This window comes from Pinus tabuliformis, chromosome X (genome assembly GCF_031772625.1).
Source record: "Pinus tabuliformis cultivar Carrire ecotype Pingquan chromosome X, CPIR1, whole genome shotgun sequence".
Lineage (NCBI taxonomy): Eukaryota > Viridiplantae > Streptophyta > Pinopsida > Pinales > Pinaceae > Pinus > Pinus tabuliformis.
The window spans coordinates 1,156,655,539-1,156,681,051 of record NC_142308.1 but is presented as its reverse complement, the minus strand read 5'-3'; positions in this window follow the sequence as shown (position 1 = coordinate 1,156,681,051).

Genomic DNA, 25,513 nt, shown 5'->3' with positions numbered 1-25,513 from the left:
ATTGAGTAGCAGGCCATTCAAAGACAGCAACAGTTGTCTCAAGAGCTCGAGCAACTTAAATTGACACATCAGCAAGAGATTAAATCTAAATAATAGAAAATTACATAGTTACAACTCTCTATAGAACAATTCAAAGATTATCCAAAGGTTGAACAGTTTAAGAAGGAAGCCTTAGAGGCAAATAAGGCTTTATCTCAACAGTTGAATCTACTCTTCTAGAAAATATCTCTTATTGATCTATTATGCATCACAACGACATCACTGATTAACCAAATAGTCAATACCAGGTTAGAATTTGAAGATGCAGGTGATAAAGTCATATATTATCTCTCCTGGAAAAGCACAGAAGATGGAAGAGCTGCTAAATTACCTAAAATTGAAGAGTCTCATAAAGAGATATTGTTTCAGAATGGGAAACATAGTTGATAAAAGAAAAAAGAGCTACCTCCAGGGCCAAGGCTATAATGAATAATGTTATTGAGCTGGTGAATGATAACTTATATGGTGCTAATTTAATTTCTGATTGTTCCACAACAAATCTTCTAAAGGAAAAAGTTTTAGAGAAGCAATGGAAGAAAAATTTGTACACCAAGGAGGAACAGCTCAACATATTACAAAGTCTTAACTAGGATGAGCATTGGTCCTTTGTGGTCAAGCCACACAGCCAACAGATGATTATCAAGTGCCTTGTTGATGTCGTTGATCACATGATGCCCGAGCTCTCAAATGCCACATACACAGGATAGTTACACTCTAAGATGAGTCATCCTCCAGAAATCCAAACCATGCTCTCGATTTTTCAGTTGAAGATACAAGAGAAAACATAGATGCGATGAATCTATTCAAAAGTTATCACACTTCTATTTTTGAAATTCAAATCCGATATTTTGATGAAGGCAATTCCAACAACTCTCAGCAATTTTTATGGATAGTTTGTTTTTACTTTTACTATAAATACCCTTTCATGTTATTTTAGAAGGGGTACTCAATTTGTATAAAACTATACTTGAGAAGTTTGCACTTCTACACTTCTTAAAAACTATTTTTTATAAGCCATGGATTGAGCTTCAGACTTGTTGTGAAAAAAGCTTCATAAAGACTTGCATTTTTGTATCTTCTTGGAGTTTTCAGAATAAGAAGATTGAACCAGATTGTTACTTGCATAACGAGACTCAAATGCATATGGTACTTCTATCATTGTTTTTTTGTCTTGTTTTATGTAATTAGCATTCCATTGATTTGTGATTGTTGATATATTCTCATGTTTCAAACAGCTCTATATTATTTAACTTTTGAATGATCTAGAATTGTTATATTTTATACATATGTCAACGATAAATATTAGTATGTTATGCGATATGTTTTCACATTACTTTGTTTAATTTCTTATTCAAAGTAATCATCATTTAAATGCATCTTTTTTTAGATAAGTGAATAATCTATATTATCATTTGCCTCCTAGGAATCATCAAGAATCGCATTATTATGAGATCACCCAGGTTATATAGATATATCTGTATATTTTAGAGCTTATAGATTAAACCACCTATCATATTTTTATACATTTAAAGCACCCATTCATAAAATCATCCTTTATTGGGAAAATGGTCCCATAATATCCAGTTAGAGCCACCATACCAAACAGAGAAGGAGTTGCACTAAGGTCCAGACCGAGTGGTTATCCCCCAATGTTGGTGCTACAATTTTAGAGGCATCAACAGGAAGGAAACGGTCATCCAAACAGACCACCGACCCCTACAATTCATACAGATGCAAGGGAAGTTACAGAATGATTGCCATCAAAAGTGGTCCACATGCCTGCAACAATTCCATTTGAATATCAAGTATAGGAAGGGTAGCACCAATAATGTTGTAGACTGCCTCAGCCGACCACCAATCATGGTGTTCACCATCATGGTCAACTCTTGTGGGCATGAGACTTCTGATTGGCCACTTCTCTACAAAAGCGACCCAGAGTTCTGCCACACATACTAGATGCTCTTGGAGGGTTAACAAGTTCCAGATTTTCACCTCTAGGATGCCCTACTATGCCACTTGGGACACCTTTGTGTTCCTTCAAGAGAGCGAGCCAAGATGATTTGGGAAGCGCACTACAATCGGGCTGCTGAGCATTTCTGGGTCAAGAAAATAGTGGTAGTATTGTAGAAGTATTTCTACTGGCCGAATCTTCGACAAGATGTCAGGAAGTACCTCAGATCATGCACTGATTGCGTCATTTGGAAATTGACCATCAAGAAGCAAGGCCTCTATACTCCACTACCTACCCCTAGTCAAACTTGGGAATCCATCTCCATGGATTACATGTCGGGCCTTCCTTATACTAAGCATGGAAACAACTTTTTTTTTGTGGTCGTTGACATACTCTTGAAGATGGCCATTATGGTGGTCTGTAAGAAGAATATCATAGCAGAAGCCACTGCTAAACTCTTCTTTGAATGAGTGTGGGTACACTTTGGGATCCCACGGTCTATCATCTCAGATTGGGACAACAGGTTCCTCAATACATTTTGGTCCAGTCTCTGGTCGATGTTGGACACCAAGCTCACTAAGTCCACAACTTTCCATCCCCAAACCGATGGCCAGACAGAGGTCATCAACAGGATGATCATACAGATCCTACTTATGTACAACTTAAAGCATTTGTGCACATGGGATGAGAGCCTTGCCTATGTCTAGCACAACTATAACCAGGCTCTCCAAGCTCAACTGCGCACAACCCTTTTCAGGTGGACTTGAGATTCCAGCCACTATGTCCCATTGATGTGGCCATACCATTTGCAGCTACTCAGGTAGATTCGACTCATGTCCAGTCGGAGGCCGATAAGGCAAAAAACTTCATTGAGAACACCCAACATATCTACCAGTAAGTCCATGACATTTTGGAGAAATCAAATGCCAAGTACAAGCAACGACATGATTAACATCGGGTTCCACATAAGTTTTGGGTGGGCGACAAAGTCTGGTTGCATTTGCAGAAGGAACACCTTACCAGAGCCTATTGTAAACTCAGATCACTTCGATATGCTCCTTACACCATTACCAAGGCTATGGATGACAATGCATTTGAGCTCAACATTCCCCCATTCCTTGGCCTACACCTAGTGTTTAATGTGGACCACCTTCGGTCATACATCCCACCATTGCTAAACACATCAGACATTGCAAAACAACTCACACCTGCAGAGTTAAATCCAGATTTCATGGAGTAAGCCACAATTGATTGGATCATGGACACACAGATCAAGAACACTCACCAGCAGAAGATCCAACTGTATCGCTTTTTCAAAGTATGCGAACTCCTTCACCAAGGCAAGTGGCTCACCAGGGACCAAGTTCAATAGAAGTTTCCTCATCTCATGGAGGAAATCAATGCAATGGGGACCATTTCTTCGTAAGTGGGGAGGAATGATCCAGGTGGATATTGGTGGCCACCTGCCAATTCCACTTGGACCCCCACCATTGTTTCTTTCAGTTTTTCAGTTTCCTTAATTGTACCACAATTTAATATTTTTAGTAGTTTTTCGGGTCCTAAAATTTCAGAGCCGTTTTGAGGCCCTAAACAATGTTTTTTTGGCAATCTACCACCAACGATTTTTCTCTAAAAGTGTCTTTTCCATCATAGTCCTCTGGGACATATATCCAACGAGTTATCATGTGCATCAAACAGAGATAATATGACCAAGTCGCGACCCAGGGAAGTTGGTTGTCCAACTCACCCCAATTGAGCCCATAAACTCTTGGTGTTACATCTCCTCGGGTTAGGGTTTTGGTTGTTTAGGGTTTACTCTTATTGTTCAATAATAAAAAATCCCTTGAGCCTCATTGTAACGCAGTTCAGAGACATGTAGCTGCCACATCTCTTCTCAGAGATAAGCTACCATCACCCAAGCTAGTCTTATTTCCATTCTGTTTGTAAGCATATTTCAGTATTTGATATTAATAAAATGAAGTGTTATTTCTACTACATATTTGTATTTATGGTGACATCTATAATTTGTTGCATTCTTGTTTAAATCTGGATCAAGAGATGGAGCAAGAAGAGGTTTTCGGCACCCAGGGGCCAATTTCTTGGAAGTAGGCCACAATATTCAGGGCAACATCCTTGATCACAGGGGACATGTTCTAAAAAATAAGAGCATTCTTGGCTCTCCAAATCCCCCATATAACATACATAGGGACTAATCTATAAGCTTTCGCTCTATCATACCAAAGATTAATGCATTCATGTATATAGTTCGCATCACTGAAATAGGGGGCACCCAGAGGAGAGGAGACCTCAACCTAAATCTCAACAGTCATAGGACAGTTGAGGAATAGGTGAGTTCTGCTCTTAGAATTTTTCCAATAAAGACAGCAAATACGAGGACCCAAACATCCCCTCCTAAGCAAGTTATCCCAAGTCAAGATGCAGTTGTGTATAGCTAGCTAGGAGAAGCACTTTCAAGGGCATGTTCCACCGCCAAAACTGGGAGGTACAACCAAATAAGGGAAGCTCGAGAGAGGACAACATTATGTGGGCATAAGCTTCCTTGCCTAGAATTTTGTTGTTACCAATGTGACCACCCCACACCAAGTTGTCATGCCCCTTTGTAATCCTAATTCCAGCCAAGCAAAGGAGGGAATGATAACATTCCCAATCTATAGACATCTCCTCCAACAATCCAATCTGCCACGCATGAGACCAAGTATCAACAATTCCAATGGTCCAAGACCATTCCCACAAGATGGCAAGGGAGACAAACCCCCAAGTGTTAATAGAGGAAATTATTGAAATAGGAAGGAGGTGACAGCCATTTAGACCTTTAATAACATCCAGGCAAATTTTAATTTGTATCCCATCACCTACCATCTAGCAAAGGTTGCTACAAAGCCATAGGGTGGAAATTATAAGGCTGCTCCAATTTTTTGAAGATATGACAACCAATGGGGCCCCCACCGCAATCCAATCTTCTAGGAAATATTTATGGATATATTTGTCGAACAAGATGTCCTAGCACGACCCTTTATCAAAGAAGAGTCTCCACATGTTCACGACCAACAAAACCAAGTTGAAGCTTCTGCTGTGAATGATGTCCCATCCCCTATTCTTAACAGGTCTGGCATCATTGTCTACATAACCACGTACCCCCGACCTTTAACCCATGGGAGTGTTAGAATCTTACTCGCATCATCTTCTTGTAAGAAGTGGGATCCAAACCACCCATTAACCAACACACTTACTTTGGGTCTGTAACCTAGAAGTGTGGACCAACTTTTCTATACCCAGTATTTTATTGGTCCACCATTCATCCTTCAGAACTCCCATTTAGCAACTCAAAGGAGTCCTTTTCTAAGTCTAGCAACATTGTCCCAATATAAGTCGACCCCCATAATCATTTTTTGCACTGCTTCGTGTACTTTAATAGGCTTATTTCACTTTTGGTTGTTCTTACTCATCTGGGGGACCGAGTGCAATGTTGGAATCTCCAACCTACATGCTCCAGGCTCGGAGACGTGTTTACTCGAACATAGGCCAGGACTATCCTTTGATGAAGCAATGTTTTTCACATTGTGTTTTGTATGGCAACTACCTTTGCGCAGACTTTGTTTTGGTGGAATATGATTTTTCTTGCGGAACCAATCTTCACTTTCATTCTTAGTAGCGATCATGACATCAATGAGCTCTTCTATATCCATATCCAGATTGATGGGAAGTGTATGACCTTCCATTGGTCTAGGACGCGTTCCTTTGTTCAATCTTTTGATGGTGAGACTGGGATTGGAGATATGTTGTAGCATGAAAGGGATGTGGGAGATGTGAATCACAACTTTCATATGTGATTTAATAATGCACCAAAATAAGGTCAGTCTGCAAGGGGAAGCCTCTAACAGATGTGAGATATACCCACCAACCACCAATCGGATTAACATGTCAAACTCTCGAACCTTCATTCCACATGGAGACAGGTAGATGATTATGGTTGGTATACAATTGTAAGTCTATTGATTGATGCCCCATGGACCTCTAGATCCATTCCAGGGACCCCACGCGCACATGAATCAGCGAATCAATCATCAGAGATAGGTTGATTGGCCACCCTATAGCTACTTCATAGGGATTGAGAGGCATTAGTTAATTTTCCAACTACCCTTGTAAAAAAAATCGTGGTATATAACATTTTAAAATTGACCTGCTCTTGTATGTTGTTTAGTCTATATACACTTGCAACACATCATTGTCCATCATGTCAACAACACCTTGAGCCCAGAGATGGTGTCAGAGAATCTGTAAGCATTAATAGGCCAACTGATATTTTCAATTTGACCTACCACTACCCACATACATTACTGGAGGCACCAACAACAGCCATGATTATCCATGAACCAAGGGGAGAAACGAAACCTTATGGATAGAAGAGCCAAAACATGAGTATCTCTAGTTTTTAGTGGGGGGCCACTCCAGATAGCTTACCTCGTAGAGGAAATATTGGCCGAAATGAAATGAATGGAGAGGAAGAAAACCAAAAAAAGTTTTGTCTATAGAAACAACATTATAGAAAATAACATTACACTATATTATGGGATCCAAGTTTTCCAAAGATTATATAGGCCACCAATATTCACCCTCGGACTCCACTCTCTACCCCCAAGTGCACCCTCCATTCCTGTGTCAATAGATAGAGCTTAAAATGTTCTGTTGCCATCTCCCCTGGCTCCTGTAGTATGATGCATTGTCCGCCAATCTTCACTGTAGTAAAAATTAAAAAAAAACAACTATATGTCTATATCAACAACGTTGCACTATAATCAGGGTTCCGTGCTTTTGAGAGTTTGTATTGTCCACAAATTTTCACCTTGATTCTCCCCTCTCAGACTCTAAACACGCCCATTATTCTTGTACCAATATGAAAATCTTAATTCATGGTCAGTGCCCACTTTCCTGACTCCTGGAGAATGTTTTTTTGGCAGATTGCCCTCTTCATGTTCTTGTTCCTACCACCTAGTCTAGCCAATCTTCCCTGCAGTGGAAAATATAAAACCAAGGTACTATTCTTTCCATAGATTGTGTTGACTACCAATCTTCACCCACAGTCTCCCTTCTCGGTCTCCAACGCATCCGTTTTCCTTGCACCATTAGGCAGAACTTATGTCATGACCACCACCTACTTTCCTGGCTCCTAGAGAATATTTTGTCTGTAGATTGCCCTCTTCATGTTCTTGTTCCTACCACCTAATCTCGCCAATCTTCCTTGTTGTGAAAAATATACAAACAAGATTTTGTTCTTTCTAGAGTTTGTGTTGACCACCAATCCTCTAGGCCTCCAAACGTGTCCTTTGTTCCTGCACCATTAGGTAGAGCTTAAGTCACATTTGTTGCCCACTTTCATGGCTCCTAGTTTCGTAAGTGTGTATACATATAAAATAAAGGAAATAATATGTTTTAAATATATTTATATTTTTACTTATTAATTTATTTGGTTTTTAATTTTCAATAAAATTATTTTCATATGCAATGGTGTGTATATTTTTAGTAATATAAAAAAATTTAGCTTAAGCTTAATTTACATGAAAATCAAATGAGTAAATGATATTTAAAAAGGATTTCACACGCTTTGATAGGGGTAGTTTAATTGGTGATCACCATGATATAAAGTATTATGTTAACAACGAGATTCAAAGTTCAAATTTATGTGGGTTAAGCCAACAAAAAAAAATAGACAATAGACAGATTGTATCGAAAGAAAAAACTTTCCACATCAAGTGTGTCGCTCACCACTTATATAGAGATAGCATAGATATCTTATAAATCCATATTTTAATCCATAAAAACTATAAGAAACACCAAACGGAAATCCCTTATTTGAAATTGAATTTGAACTCATGTAGAGAATGTTATGAAGTGTAAATGTCCTTCATGCATCAGTCAGACCAAAGTGTCAAAAGTAACTTCTATCTATGGCCTTTTTTATCTTTAGTGATTCTGCATGTGCCTCTATCCAAATCTAGTCCTCTTGAGAGCAGATTTGCCTCTTGTATATATGATCAAATCCCTGCACATGTGCCTTTATCCATATCTAGTCCTTTTTTTCAGATTTCATTTGTCTCTTGTATATATGATCAAATCCCTATGGGTTAAGCAAAAAAAAAAGACAAAATGAATCTTTTCTGCACATTTTTTCTAGTCAATTTTGTTCAAAATCTGATATAGATTTTTAAAAATCATAATTTTAATTTGTACTTTAATTGGCAAAGATCAAGTGTCTCATGGGTTTTTCAAGGTGTTGAATCGATTTATGCATTCAAAATTGTATTTTAAGCAACAAGAAATCACAATATTGTTAGAAATTGTAATATTGGATTCAAACAAAAAGTCATTTTGTTTATTAGTTACACTATACCAAAAGTCATTTCGTCTATTAGTTACACTACGTCTATATATTTTTTCCCAAAAAAAAAGAGAAAAAAAAAAGAAAAATAAGTCTACAACTTCTATTATACAAATAAAAGAGGTTACATATGTATATGCTAGAGCATTATTGTGGTGTATAGCCCAATCCTGAGGAATTAGATATGATTTTTCAAAAAACCTTATGATCTATTTAGAAACAACTTCTATGCACTAATAATATGATAAAGTTTTTCATCAACAAAAAGTTTGAAAGAGAAAACTTTCAACATCAAATCTGTTAAAAAATAAATGTATCAGTCCCTTATAGGACTCGTTGACTACTTATATAGAGATAGCATTATATCTTATAAATTCATATTTTAATCCATAAAAAATATAAGAAACACCAAACAAGTTTCCCTTCCGAAAGGAGGAAAGTATGTGCACAAAATATTTGAAATTGAAATTGAACTCTCATGGATAGTGCCATGAAGTGTCAATGTTCCTCATGCATTAGTTAGACCCAGGTGTCAAAAATAAAGTCTATTTTGTGGCCTTCTTTATCATAAGTGACTGTGCATGTGCCTATATCCTAATAGAATCCTTTTTTTTTAGAGTTGGATTGCCTCTTTATTCATGTGCTTGTATATATGATAAAATCCCAGTGGGTTAACCCAAAAAAGAAGAAGACAAAATGGATCTTTTCTGAACACTTTTTTTGTCAATTTTGTTCAAAACCTGTTATAAATTTTTAAAAACTATATTTTTAAATTGTTTAATTAGCGAAGAACGAGTGCCTAAGGGGTTTTTTAGGGTGACGAAATGATTTGTGAATTCAAAATTGTATCTTAAACAACACGAAATCACAATCTCCTTAGAAATTGTAATGTCGGATTCAAGCGAAAATCCATTTACATCTATTAGTTATACTACGCCTATATATTTTTTCTTGAATTAAAAAAAAAAAACATCTATTTCATAAATAAAAGAGTATACATATGTATATGTCGACACATTCTTGTGGCATATAGTTCAATCATGAGGAATTACGTATTATTTTTCAAAAAACCCTATGAGCTATTTGGAAACAACTTATATGCACCAATATGATGATAAAGTGTTGTCGTAAACTTACAAAGTTTGAAAGAAAAAACTTCCCACATCAAGTGTGTCACAAAAAAAATGTATCAGTCCCCTATAGGACCCATTGAATACCTATATAGAGATAGCATATATATTATAAATATGTCTTTTAATCCATCAAAACTATAGGAAACACAAAATAAAATTCCCTTCCAAAAGGAGGAAAGTATGTGCATAAAATATTTGAAATTGAAATTGAACTCCTGTAGAGAGTGCCATTAAGTGTAAATGTATGTCATGCATCAGTTAGACCGAGGGGTAAAAAATAAATTATATTTTGTGGCCTTCTTTATCTCTAGTGATTTTGCATGTGCCTCCATCCAAATGTAATCCTTTTTTTGAGAGGTGATTTTCCTCTTCATTCATGTGCTTTTATATAGAATCATATGAGATATTTGAAAAATTTGTGACTTTACAATTTATTTTATCCATAATTGAATGAATAGTGAAAGTTCTTAGCTTTGATTTATTTTGCATCCATCGTATGACCAACTAAGTCACCATACATATCAATGGATCTAACAATTTTTGGAGATATATAGAAGGATACTTATATGAAGGGAAAAAAGTTCAGTAAGGTTATTCAAAGTAGGACAAATGTTTCCAAAAGAGAGAGAGAGTGAGAGGATGTTACGTGAAGTTCTCACCCAACATGACCCATAGATGGGGAGCTCTGTGCTACACCATCAAAGAATGCCCATGGACAGTTTGTTTATATATCAATTGGGTCAAGAGGGGGAAGCCACTAAGTGAGGATGAAGAGGGGAACATAGAAGAAACAACTAGACTCTAAGAAGAGACTTTAAGAGAATTAGGAGGTTTGTTTTAAAAAATAGTTGCATTTAATTTGAGACAGTTCCCCAATTGATGCACAAAAGAAAACCTTTGATATTTTTAGGAAAATGGCTTGATATCTAAGGTTTTAAGCATCAAGAAATATTTTCAGCAGCCCAATCCATTGCTTAGGGACATGGGCATTTTATTTCCATCCAAACCTATTTTGTAAAAGGACATTTTATGAAGAGATGAGATATATATTCTATATCTTATTTTGAGAGCATATAAATGTTGTGGCCTTGAAATAATTTCTTTCGTAAAATGTCCCGGGTTGGAGCCTTCCCTTCTAGCATGAGTCACATAAACAAAATTGACTTAAGAGGTAGAAACATTTCCATAGGATTCCCCCCCACCATGGTTGATTCTCAATATCTAGGATAAGAGATAAATAACCAAATTTGGAGCTTGGATCCCATGCGAGATTTTTTTCCATGTGAGTGGGTCTTCAATGTTGTAGATGTAGAAATTTTCAAATTTGAGGTCCATGACATAATTATCCCAAGAAATCATGTCCTTGCCTTCTAATTGGAGGTCAATGGCTAACATGCAAGATTAACCAATATATATATAAGCAATATTGAACATCTTTTTCTTTGTTGGGAGATATATATGTGGGTTGGGAAGATGATGCTAGTGAGGACTGCCTCTCCAATGATATTTTCTAATAAGGACATTTTGTGCATTGCCCACCTTCCAACATAGATTATTTCCTACAATGTGGAAATCTTTGAGGATCACTTTCTATGCTACAAAGGCATTTCGAGGAGGTTTTAGGGGAGTGAAAATCCAATCCGAGGTAGATTGGAGTGAAATGTATTTTGAATCATTATGTTCACCCATATCCCATTTCCTTGAATAAGGTGTGAAGTACCTTTTATTGCTAGAGATTGAGAAAATTTTGGGAGTAGTTTGATCCCCCATTGTTATGAAACCAGCTCACAAAAAGATAGAAAAGATAGATCATCGCCTTAGAAATAAGCCTCTTCGAGGGGGAAACCTCCTTTACATTACACAAATGAACAATTCATAGATTATTCAAATGACAAAACCTCCTTTCTATATCTAGGAGTCTAAGGGGTCACAATATAACCAAAGCCGACCTAACAATAATCATATAAAGGCACAAAAATAATAATAGTGGGATTCTATGGGGCACAATAATAACAATATGGGGACAATAGGGGCACAACAACAATAATAAGGGATACAACAACAATAGTAATGAGGGAATCACTAGTATTATAGGGACCTAACATGCCCCTCTCCTTCAAAAAAGTGTTGTCCTCAACACTTGAGTAGTTTTGGATGCTTTTGTATAAAATTCTCATCCTCCCATGCAGAATCTTCGATGGGTAAGTTCTTCCACTTGATGAGATATTTTGAAATTGATTGATTTTGTAGCTATCAAGTTCTTGTTTCTTTGACTGCTTCAAATTCCAATATGATTTTTCCTTCCTCATAATGTTCTGGAAATATTGTTTGAACTGGAAGCTTTTCACCTATAACCTTCTTTAAGCATGAAACATGGAAAATTGGGTGCACTCGGGAAGCTGCAGGAAGCTCCAATTTGTATGCTATAGTACCTATCTTTTGCAACACCTTGTACGAACCATAACACTTTGGTGATAATTTATTATCCTTCTTAGCTTGCTTGAGGGACATTTTTTTATATGGTTATAACCATAGGAATACCCAATCACCTACACCAAAACTTCTTTCACTGCGATGTTGATCTACCTTTTGTTTCATTCTATTATGTGCCAAGGTGAGGTTATCCTTTAAGAGTTGGAGAACTTGTTGTTGATGCTCGATGTGATCTTCCACTCCTTGAACCTTAGAATTTTCTCTTAAATATGATGTGATGGATGGTGGATGATATCCATAAAGTGCCATAAATGGGGTCATTTTTGTTACAGTATGGAAGGAAGTGTTATACCACCATTCATCCAAAGGCAACCATTTGACCCATTGTGTATGTTTATTAGATACAAAGCAATGAAGATATCCTTCCAAACATTTGTTTACTATCTCAGTTTTCCCATCAGATTGAGGATGATAAGATGAGTTATGAACTAACTGAGTACTAAGGCAATAAAATAATTATGTCCAAAAATTTCCATTTAAAATGGGATATATGTCGCTTACAATAATATTTGGGTTTCCATGTAGCTTTTGAATTGTTTCCATAAATGTAGTAGAAATTGTACTCGCTTTAAATAGATGATATAATGCAGAAAAGTGTGCATACTTGGTAAGTATTTCAACTGCCACCACGATAACACTCTTTCCTTCGGACTTGGGTAAACCTGCAATAAAATCCATTGAAACCTCCTCCCAACGTTGGCTTGGAATGGATAAAGGTTGTGTTAGAAAATTATATATTATGGAGCAATGGAACACATAAAATATTGCAGAAATATAAACACAGAAAACGCACAAAATAAGAGAGACACAGATATATGTGATTCACCCAGTTTGGGCTACGACCACCTCGAACAACCAGTACTTCCTTTCAATTATCTAGCAAAATGAAGAGACACAACCTACAGCAGATCCGCTGTAATATCCTCTGTTTTCTCTCACAGTCTCACCTCTCTGTTTCTCACACAGAGAATACACATATATTACATAGCCTCAAATACAATGCCCTCATACAAAGAGAGGGGTTGCCTTCTAGGGAAAAAAACCCTAAATTAAGCATAAGTTCTATCGTCAGATCATCCACCTAGTGAACGACCCAGATTGACTAGAAATTACTATACTTTTACAAGGCAATTTTACAGCTATTTTTAGCTTCGGGGGTGCTACCCCTGAAACCCCCCGCCAAGGGGGGGCTCCCAAAGGTCACAGCCACCCCCCCTGGACCCCCCCTGCAACGAATATTTTACAGGCGACATTGCCACCCCTATTTCGAACTGGGGTCCAATGTGGCGATACCTTTGAATATAGAAGATAATGAGGCTCCACACCTAACAATCTCCCACTTGGAGACTGATTGTAGCAACTCCACCGCTGCTCCATTTGCTGGACAATGACTCCTCTTTGGACCTGGCTGTTTCTCATCTTCATTGTCATCCTTGAAGACCAATTGAAACTGAGCATATTCTCAGTTTCTCCCTGGTTACAACTTTTGTTAGCATATCTGCAGGATTCTGGCTAGTGTGTATCTTTTCCAGCTTCAACTCTCCATCTTCCAACACTGATGGTATGAAATGGTACTTGAGCTGTATGTTTTTATTCCTGGAATGAAATGCTGAGTTCTTTGCAAGATGAATGGCACTTTGGCTATCACTCTATAGTGCGCCCATATCATGCTCCTTACCCAATTCACTCATAAACCTTTGTAACCAAATCATATCTTTACTAGCCTCTGTAACAGCAACATACTCTGCTTATGTTGTTGAAAGTGCAACAACAATTTGGATTTTTGAAACCCAACTGACAGTTGTTCCACCAACAGTAAATACATATCCTGTAGTGCTCCTCCTGTTATCTCTGTTACCTGCCATATCTACATCAACATATCCCTGTAGGGAAATGTTTGAACCACCAAAGCATAATGCTTGATTTGTGGTACCTTTCAAATATCTGAGAATCCATTTTACTGCCATCCAATGTTCCTTTCCTAGATTGTTCATGTACCTACTTACAACTCCCACTGCATGTGCAATATCAGGCCTTGTGCAGACCATTGCATACATTAAGCTTCCAACTGCTAATGCATATGGAACTTTAGACATATAATCCATGTCTTCTTGGGTCTTTGGGCACATTTCCTTGCTAAGTTTGAAATGGCTAGAAAAAGTTGTACTAACTAGTTTTGCATTGTGCATGTTAAATCTTTTCAACACCTTTTGTATGTACTCATTCTGAGACAATGTTAATTTATGATTTTTCCTGTCTCTAGTTATTCTCATACCAAGGATTTGTTTTGCAGCTCCCAAATCCTTCATTACAAATGAATTTGTCAATTTTCTTTTGAGCACATTTATTTCTTGCATGTTAGATCCTGCAACAAGCATGTCATCTACATACAATAACAATATAATATAGCTGCCATCATTTTGCTTTTTCAGATAAACACAATGATCAGAGTGACATCTAGTATAACCTTGTTCAGACATAAACTTGTCAAATTTTAGATACCACTGCCTTAGAGCCTGTTTTAAGCCATACAAGCTCTTCTTCAACCTGCACACTATTTTCTCCTTCCCTTTCACTTCATATCCTTGTGGCTGCTGCATATATATCTCTTCCTCCAAATCCCCATGGAGAAAGGTTGTCTTTACATATAACTGCTCAAGATGCAAATCTTCAACTACCACTAGACTTAAAATAGTTCTGATTGAAGTCATTTTAACAAGAGGAGAAAATATTTCATCAAAATCAATACCTTTCTTCTGTGCAAACCCCTTCACCACAAGTCTAGCTTTGTACCTCTGTTTTCCTCCATCTTCTTCCTTCACCCTGTAAACCCATTTATTCTGCAATGTAGTTTTACTTGCAGGCAACCTGACTAAGTCCCAAGTCCAATTATGCATTAAGGAGTCCTTCTCTTCTTTCATGGCTACCTCCCACTTCTTCATGCTTTCAACCTACATTGCTTCTTCATAACATTCGGGTTCACCGGAATCAGTCAACAATAAATAATACAATGAAGGAGAGTATCGCTCAGGGGGTCTACTTATCCTGGTAGATCTTCTAACACCACTTTCAGGTGTTTGGGGCGCTTGTTGTTGTTGTGGTGGTTGTTGTTGTTGTGGTTGTTGATTATTATTATTTTTAGGCACCTTTACTTTTTAGTGATTTCATCAAGAACTGCGTATTCCTTGGTTTCTTTTTCTTGTTTCATTTCCTGCAACTAATTCTTATACAAGACCTTTTCATTGAATATTACATCTCTGCTCCTAATGATTTTGTGATTTTCGTAATCATATAAGCGATAACCAAAATCATTAACACCATATCCAATAAAGGTACATTTCTTTGACTTTTCCTCAAGCTTTGTTCTATTTTCTTTATCAATATGGACAAAGGCCTCACAACCAAAAGGCTTTAAAAAGGAGTAGTTTACCTTTTTACCTATCCATGCTTCCTCTAGAACACCACCATCCAAGGAACTTGAAGGCCCTCTATTTATTAGATAAACAGCAATATCTACAGCATCTTCCCAAAACTGTAAAGGCAATCCTGCATCAATCTCATGCACCTTGCACGCTCCATGATTGTTTTGTTCATCCTTTCTGACACACCGTTTTCTTGTGGTGTTCTTGGAACTGTCTTCTCTCTACGAATTCCATGCTCTGAAGAGTATCTATCAAACTCTTTGCGCAATATTCACCTCCATTGTCTGATTTAAGACACTTCAATTTCTTCCCTGTCTCAATCTCAACCAAAGCTTTCCATTTCTTGAAAGTATCAAATACATCAGATTTATTCTTAATACAATAAATCCAAGTTTTTCTAGTTGCATCATCAATAAAGGTAACATAATAACGAGAGCCACCGAGAGATGATACCTGAGAAGGTCCCCATACATATGTATGCACAAGCTCTAATTTTTCACTCTTCTTTTCTTTCCCAACTCTGAGAAATCTGACTCTCTTCTGTATTTCATAAATGCATTCTCACATAAGTCCAAATCAACATTCTTCAAACCTGGCAACAAATTCCTTGAGTGAAGAATCTTCATCCCCTTTTCACTCATGTGTCCGAGCCTATGATGCCATAATGCTACATCTACTCCTTTGGAAGTTAAAGCATTAACAGAGTTAGAAATACCATTGCATAAGTACAATGTACCAACCTTTTTGCCTTTTGCTATTACCAGGGCTCCTTTGGTGACCTTTCAAGATTTATCTGTGAAAGTTGTAACACAACCTTCACCACCTAACTGCCCTATTGAAATCAGATTTTTCTTTAGATCTGGAACATGCCTTACCTCCTTTAGTAGCCATTGGTTTCCATTCTGCTGTTTTAAAAGAACCTTACCCATTCCAACAATTTTAAAGGGTTTATCATCACCCAAACGAACTTGTCCAAAATCTCCTTGAACATAGTCATGAAAGTATTTCTTATTAGGTGTGGCATGGAATGAGGCCCCTGAATCTACCACCCAGGAATCAGTAATATTTTCGAAAGAGAGAATCAAGGCATCTTGTAACACCTCACCTATCACATTTGCTTCATGATTGTTTTTTTGCTATGAATCTCCTTCTTTTCCCTTCCGAGATCTACAGTCTTTCTTTAGGTGTCCTTTCTTTCCGCATTTCCAGCACACTATCCCTGATCTGGACTTAGATCTGCCTTTCCTTGATTTATTGCGACATCCTGAGCTCTTTCCTCTTTCCATTTTTCTTCCCCTAGACTCTGCACTCAAAGAATTTCCCGATGTCTCACCGGAGTGTTTTCGTCGCATTTCCTCACTAAGGATAGCACCGACAACATCATCAAACTTTAAAGTGCTAGATCTAGACATAGAGTTACTAATGGCGATTACCAAACCATTCCAACTTTCTAGTAATGAGCACAAGAATAACAGAGCTCTAAATTCATCTTCAAAGTTTACCCCTATAGAACATAACTGACTTGTAATAGTATTAAAATCATTTAAATGATCTGCAACAGATCCACCTTCCGACATCTTCATATTAAATAACCGTTTCATAAGAAATACCTTGTTTGAGGCCGAGGGTTTTTCATAAAGTTTCTCCAATGCCTTAATCAAACTCTCTGTCGTTGTTTCCTTCGAAATGTTGAAGGCGACCAACGCCATGAGGGACAACTGTATTGTTCCAAGTGCCTTTCTATCGAGAAGGTTCCATTCTTCATTTGTCATAGCCGTCGGCTTCTTTGCTTTTCCACTCAATGGTAGCTACAGATCTTTCTGATACAGATAATCTTCCATCTACATCTTCCATAGCGAGAATTTTTGGTCGTTAAATTTCTCGACCCTAAACTTACCATATTCCACCATTGCTCCCACTAGAATGAGGAACCCTTCTTTCATGCGAGTTTATCATCCAAATAGACCTTCGGCTCTGATACCAATTGTTAGAAAATTATATATTACAAAGTAATGGAACACATAAAATATTGTAGAAATATAAACACAGAAAACGCACAAAATAAGAGAGACATAGATATACGTGGTTCACCCAGTTTGGGCTACGTCCACCCTGAACAACCAATCCTTCCTTTCTATTACCCATCAAAATGAAGAGACACAACCTAGAGCAGATCCGCTATAATATCCTCTGTTTTCTCTCACAGTCTCACCTCTCTGTTTCTCACACAAAGAATACACATCTATTACACAGCCTCAAATACAATGCCCTCATACAAAGAGAGGGGTTTCCTTCTAGGGAAAAAAACCCTAAACTAAACATAAGTTCTACTATCAGATCATCCACCTAATGAACGGCCCAGATTGACTAGAAATTACTATACTTTTACAAGGAAATTTTACAGGCCCCCACTGGACCCCCCCTGCAGCGAATATTTTACGAGCGGCATTGCCGCCCCCATTTCGAATTGGGGTCCAATGTGGCGATACCTTTGAATATAGAAGATAATCAGGCTCCACACCCAATAGGTTGTAATAGTCCTGGGGTCTTAATTGTTTCAACTTTATTTTGTTGGCAAACTAAACATTCTGCCACAAACTTTTGAATATCTGATTTAAGGCCATCCCAAAAAAAATCATTATTAACCTTGTGCTAGGCTTTTATAAATCCTGAGTGCCCTCCTAAGGGAGAGGTGTGCAATTCCCTAAGAATCTTTTGTTTGAGTTGTGAATTCTTACATAAGTATAACCGATCGTTGTACCATAACGAATCATTTTTCGAGCTAAATGTATCAGATGTACTGGGATCTTGTTGTATCTTTTGAATGAGTGCCCACACTTCCTCGTCATTCTTCCATTCATCCCTTGCTTCGTTTATCCAATATGGTTGGATAATAGAAATGGTGCAAAGAAATGCTTCCACATCCTCATCCTTTCTTGAGAGTGCATCTGCCATAACATTTTTCTTACCTTTTTTGTACATGATTTCAAAGTCATAACCCAACATCTTTGTGACCCATTTTTGCTAGTCTTCTAAAGATAATCTTTTCTCTAAAAAGTATTTAAGACTATCATGATCTATTTTTACCTTGAAGTGCCTTCCCATTAGGTAGGGTCGCCATTTATTAAGTGCATGTAGTATTGCCAACATTTCCTTCTCATAAATAGCTTTGAGTAAATACTTTCCTTTGATTGGACGACTTTTGAAAGCAATGGTTCTTTCTTCTTGCATTAAAATAGCACCAATTCCATTTCCTAAGGCATCACATTCCATAATAAAGGTTTTTGTGAAGTCTGGTGTAGCTAAGACTGGTGATTGCCACATTGCCTCTTTAAGATATTCAAAGGCCTTCGTTGCTTCTAGAGTCCATGAAAATGCATCTTTCTTCAATAATGTTGTTAGAGGTGTTGCTATTCTCCCATAATTCTTAACAAACTTGTGATAATACCCTATCAACCCGAGAAATACTCGTAGATGCTTTATGGATGTCGGGATTTTCCATTCCTTAATGGTTTTAATTTTGCTAGGTCTATCTTAACACCTCCATGAGATACAATATGACCCAGATATTCCACCTCCTGTACTCCAAAGAAACATTTGGATATTTTTGCATATAATTGTTTCTCCTCCAATAGTTTGAGCACCATGTCAATATGTTGGACATAATCCTTCCAAGACTTGCTGTAGATTAGTATATCATCAAAAAATACTAACATAAATTTTCTAAGGAAGGGTTTGAAAATGGAATTCATCAAACCTTGAAAAGTAGAAGGTGCATTACCAAAAATTCATAATGACCCTCATGAGTTCTAAATGCTATTTTTAGATTGTCTTCAGTCTTCATTCTAATTTGATGATATCCTGAATGAAGATCCAACTTGGTGAAGTAAATTGATCCATGCAATTCATCCAATAATTCATCAATGACAGGAATGGGAAATTTATATTTAATAATGAGTTTGTTGAGCTCCCTATAATCAAGACACATGCGTCGTGATCCATCCTTCTTGTGAACTAATACTACTGGAGCAGACAAAGAACTTTGACTAGGTTGAATTATACCAGCCTCTAGCATTTTTACAACCATATGTTGAATTTCACTATTTTGGACATAAGGATATCTGTAAGGCCTAATGTTTGGAGGAACACTTCTTGGAATCAAATTAATAGCATGATCATGATCACGAATAGGTGGGAGGCCTTTGGGAGTCTCAAATACCTTAGAATGATTGTCCAAGACTTTTTGGATATATGGAGAAATGGATAATTTCGATGTGGGAACCTCTAGTGAACATAATTGTGCAATTATGCCTTGTTTTTCTTTCTTTAGAAGCTTTGACATTCCATTAGAGCTAATTATCTTTCCCGGTTTCCCTGCGATACCCCTTAATTCAACTTTCTTTCCTTATGAGGAGAATTTCATGAAAAGTTCTTGAAAATTAAATGCTATTGTACCCAAGGATTGTAGCCATTGGACTCCTAGTACAACATCAACACCACCCATTGGAATGGAAAGCATTGGGCTATTCAATACATATTCTTCCATGGATAGCTTGATATTATGGCACTTTCATGAGAAATTTATGGTTGCTCCACTTGCAACCATCACTTGACACTCTGGTGCTGGATATAGGAAGAAATTCAATTCCTTGGTTATCTTACAATGAATAAAATTATGGGTACTTCCAAAATCAATCAACACTATTACCTTTTCCTTCTTGATATGCCCTTCTATCTTGATAGTTTAAGGAGTGGTAATTCTAGCCAATGCATTACAAGATATGGTCGGATTCATTTCTTCTTTTTCTAGGGTTTGTTCCTGGTGTATATCCTCTTCTTTTGACGTTTCTTGTTCCTTTTCTCCCTCCTCTTCACAATCTATGTAAAATAATTTTTTCCCAACACGCATATGACCTTTAGTGTATTTGTTATCACAATTGTAACAAAGCCCTTTTGCTCTTTTTTCTTGCAATTTTTGTGCTGCCAACCTTGTAGGTTGTGGATGGATAGGGGTAGCAACACTTCCATATTTATAATTGTGAGTGGTAGGCTTCCTTGTTGCCATACTTTTGTTTTCCAATTTTCTTGGCAACCTGGATGCCTTCTCTAATGAATCTAGTTCCCAAAGGTGAACCTCATGTTGGATGTTATATTTTAAAGTCCCTATGAACACATCAATCCTATGATCCTCTGGAATATCTTTTCCCCTTATATTCAAGTTTTGGAAGTCCCCAATGTGATCCATCATTGAACCCTTTTGTTTGAGATTTATCAATTGGCTAAAAAAAGTGTTTCTTTTTGTATCCTCATAATGTGCTATCATTTCATTCATAAAAATAGCCCAAGTGACAATTTTTTAACGAGAGAAAAGCCATCGATACCATACAAACTGATTTGGTTCCAAATATAAATTGGAGATTGGACTTTTCTGTGTTTTGCACATTATGGAGATTGAAAAATTGCTCCATCTGTAGTATCCATGTTACGGGATCCCTGCAATCAAAATTCCTCATATCGATCTTTGGAACATGGTGGTTCTTCGATCCAATGTTAAAGTCCATGAAATCATGATTAATATTTGTTTTGTTCTTATCATGGGTTTCCTTTACTACCCTTCCGCCATTTGAAAGCATTTCTTGTAGAAACTTTGTCAAATCTGTCTTCAAATTTTCCATGCCTTTCTTTAAATCATCCATCTTAGCTTCCACGTTATCCATATTAGCTTACACGCCGTACATCTTAGCTTCCACATCATTCATATTAGCTTCTACGCCTTTCTTTAAACCATCCATCTTAGCTTCCATGCCATACATCTTAGCTTCTACGTCATTCTTTAAACTATCCATCTTAGCTTCTGATACTTTTTGTGCAAGTGAAATTTGTTGCACTTGGTCTCGTAATTTTGATATATCATGTTGCATTTCTTCCTCTTCTTCATGAGTCACACTAGAGCTTTCAGGTTTCTTACTTGGTGTTTCCATTTTCTTTCTTCAGGGAATCAATTACCAATAATAATGCTTCACTATGTCCTTTGAACTCCTTCAAACTAATTTTTCAAACCAAGCTTATGCAAAAATTTAAAAAAAACTACACACCATTTTTCACTTTGTAGGAGCTCAATATTGAATCTGATGTATCTCTGTAATTGTGGATCTCCAAGGCTTGAAATTTCTTCTTGCAGTAACCCTCTGAGTAATCTTTCTAACCTTGCAATTCTAATGAAGATTGGATTCTCCAATGAAGAGTTATGCCAAATCTCCCATGATGGCCTGAGTATAGACTGGTTCAGTAGAGAAAACTTGTACGACGTACCGAGGGTCACTGTTTCAACCTTAGGTTCTGAAAATGATACCCAAAGAAACTAAAGTCTATTCTCTTTCTGTAGCTTCTTATGAAAATTTAATCTAATGCTCTGAGTGAACGTTATGATGATTTTCCCAAGGTCACATGTTTGGAATGTAATTCGGGGGTCTACAAAAACCCTAACTTCCTCAGATTATATCTCTGAAAATATAACGAGAAAAGATCTGAAATTCGGGCCCGAGGTTCAGCGAGATTTCGTCTCAAACAAAATTTTTTTTTAGCTTCTGAAACGTTGCAAAAAAAAAGTTATAGCAAAAATGGCACGATGACTTGTTTGGAACAGCGAAACCCTAGAATCCAAAGCTCTGATACGAAATGTTATGAAACTAGCTCAGAAAAAGATAAAAAGATAGATCAACGCCTTAGAAAATGATCTTTGAGGGGGAAACCTCCTTTACATTACACAAATGAACAATTCTTAGATGATTCAAATGACAAAACCTCCTTTCTATATATAAGAGTCTAACGGGTCACAATATAACCAAAGCTGACCTAATAATAATATAAAGGCACAAAAATAATAATAGTGGGATTCTATGGGGCACAATAATAACAATATGGGGACAATAAGGGCACAAAAATAATAATAAGGGATACAATGACAATAGTAATGGGGGAATCACTAGTATTATAGGGACCTAACACCCATCCATCAATAGACTTCAAAAGAGCAATAGAGCTCCAAGAAGTGAGTGGAAAGGTATGTTTTTCCTCCTTTTTGCACCAAAGAAAAAGAGATGAGAGCTACTAAATCTTGTTTAATATCCCCTTGAGAATCGAGGATAAAAAAAACTAGTATATATGAATGGATTCGATAACTATTTTTGAAAGTCATAATTGCTCATCTAATGATAGCCATCTATTGCCTCAGATCCTAATTATTTTTTTTTCATTTTTTTTCTAATAAGCATGACCAATCTTGATTTAGGTAATTACATGGCTTGAGAATGAAACCAGGTTATTTGAACCCTTTTCCATTGTTGCTAATAGGGGATGATAAGATGTTCTCAATAAAGGAAAACTCATTTTTTGGGATCGCCCAAATAAAGATTGAGGACTTATATCTATTAATTTTCATGCACATTTCTTGACTGAATAGATCCAAGAGAGACTAAAGATATATGATGTGGGGGGAGTTCCCCATCAGAAAAGATTAGTATATCATAAACAAATAGGAGATGCAATAGGTAGAAGTTGTGAGTTATAAAAACATCTTTGTAATTGCTTGTTTGAATAACCTCTAATATCAGCTTATTAAGGACTTCTGCAACAAGGATAAATAGGATAGGGGAAAGGGGAAATCGATTTCAAAGGCCTTGTTCTACATTAAAAAAATAAGAAGAAACCTAATTAATTAGGATTGCAAAGGATGGGGTGGAGATATAGTTTATGAACCATGAGAAAAAGGTACTAGAGAAACCCAAATGAATAAGGACAAGGAAAGGGTGAATCTAATTGAATCTATCAAAGGCCTTTGAAAGATTAAACTTGAGAATGAGGACTTTTTGTATAGTGGTATGGATATATTGAAGGGCCTCCTGAGCCAATCCAATAGCCTCATGAATATTTCTATTGAAAAAAAAAATCCAAACTGCTTAGTTGAGATATGACAAGAAAGGATATGCTTTAGTCACAGTGCAATAATTTGTGAATTGATCTTTTATATATGGAATTACAAGGGTAGATGGGATGAAACTGATCAAAGGAAGCAATATTATCATATTTAGGAATGAGAGGAAGGAAGGTGGAGTTGAAAGTTTCCAACATCTTACTCGATGAGCAAGAGTATTCAATAATAGAAAGAAGATCATCTACAATGAATTCCATACAATTGATATAATATTCAATAGGAAGCCCATAAGTTCTAGGGATTTTGTCTTTTTGGAAAATATGAATAAAAATTTCCAATTCCTTCTTAGAGATATCTTCAATAAGCATATCATTATCTTCCTCTTCAACAAATCTAGGAAAGTGTCTGGAAATTGAGAGAATCTACTTGATCTTAACCCTTTCTTCCTGTTTGAATACGCCTTTGAATTATGAACAACCCTTGCCTGAAGTATCAGACAAAGAAGTGGCATAAACACCAAAAGGACTTGTGATGCCCCATATAGTATTTATGGTTTTTCGGTGGTTTGACATGTTATGGAAGTATTTGGAGTCATCATCCCCAACTGAGAGCTAGAGGGAATCATTATTTTTCTCATTCAAGTAGGATCTCCTTTACGTTTCTGTCAAGCATAAAGATTTGTTCTTGATGGTCTTCGGGTGCATCCACAGAGGAAAAATGATTCCAAAGAGATTGAATTTGGGATTCATTCTATATCAAACTTCTAAAGGATTCCTCTCACTTTTTTAGCCCATTCACAAATAATCTCCTTGGATTTTTTGAGATTGCATTGAAATTGAAGGGAAGGGGACTCTGGAGTGTGAAGGGAGAAAAAATACTAGTTGGATTTTATGAAAGTAAGCAAGGAGGAGTCTTCCAACCAAGAAGAGTTTAATTTGAAGGGACTAGGAGGTTTTGTAGGGAAGGGTTCAAAGTTAATGAAAATAAGAATGTGATACGAGTTCCTCCCAACAGAGGACTACTGCTTAATTTTGAGGCTGATATCAAGAACAATCTCTAAGATCGGAAATTGATCCAATCATTTTGCAATTTTGGATGAGATTGGTTTGTTGTTTGACCAGATTGGTAGGATTATTATTGGAAGTATATTGTAGAGATTCGATTCATCCATAAGAGAGACAAGGTAATCTGACACTGGGGATCTAGTCTAGTTGAGGTCCCCCAGAATGTCGAATTCCCAAAACTAAAGTTTAGGTCCCTGCCAAGAAAAACTCTGTCTAAACTAAAAAGTGTTATCCAAGTAATGGAGGACTACTAATATTTCCTATATGTATATGGTCCATGTTACCCACCATTTTTTGGGTGATATCTCTAGATTTTTTTCTCTAGAAGATGGTCCTCGGCCGACAGCCAGTAGCCCCTTACAATGACCAACTAGCTCGTTGTGCCTCTTCCCCACCACGTGAGCCAGCCATGTGGTCCCTCACCCATCTGTCATGCTTATATGTTTGAAGGTGGGCCTCCAAAACATAAAGGTATGCCTTTTCATTTGTAATTGAGTATTGTAGTTTACTTATCATGGAAACTTTTGGGCATTGATTAATGGGGGGATTCAGTAGAAAGAATGGGCTAGGCTTATGCTCTTGTCCACTAGACCTCTTTTTTATGTTAACCTTGGACCCTAGTCCCATGGGATCTCCTTTATTGACCTTTGGGCTTTAGGGATGGTACTTCATGTGAAATCATGATTTTGGTTGCATGGTCCCACTCCCTCATCCACGTATATCACTCCCACCTGGATCCAAATTCCTCCACAAGGTCCACATAAGTTTAGCCTTCCCCTTCCCCTTACCCACACCTTGTGTCAGGCTTGGAACAATGCCCCGAAGATTGATGGAGCTGAAAAGAAAAGTAAAAGCATAATTGGCCACATTCAATATGAAAATGTACCACAAAATGAAAAATACCGTTGGGACAAACACATTTAGCATGTGGGAAAAAGCCAATGCATGAGCTCTACCCCATTCTCACGGCCATCACCCTAGTTCCTATAGTCCCTAGATGAAGCTATTTTATCATTTAGGAACCCATGATTGTCCCAACCTCTAGTGGGAAATGAACCACCCCACCTCAAAGGGGATATCC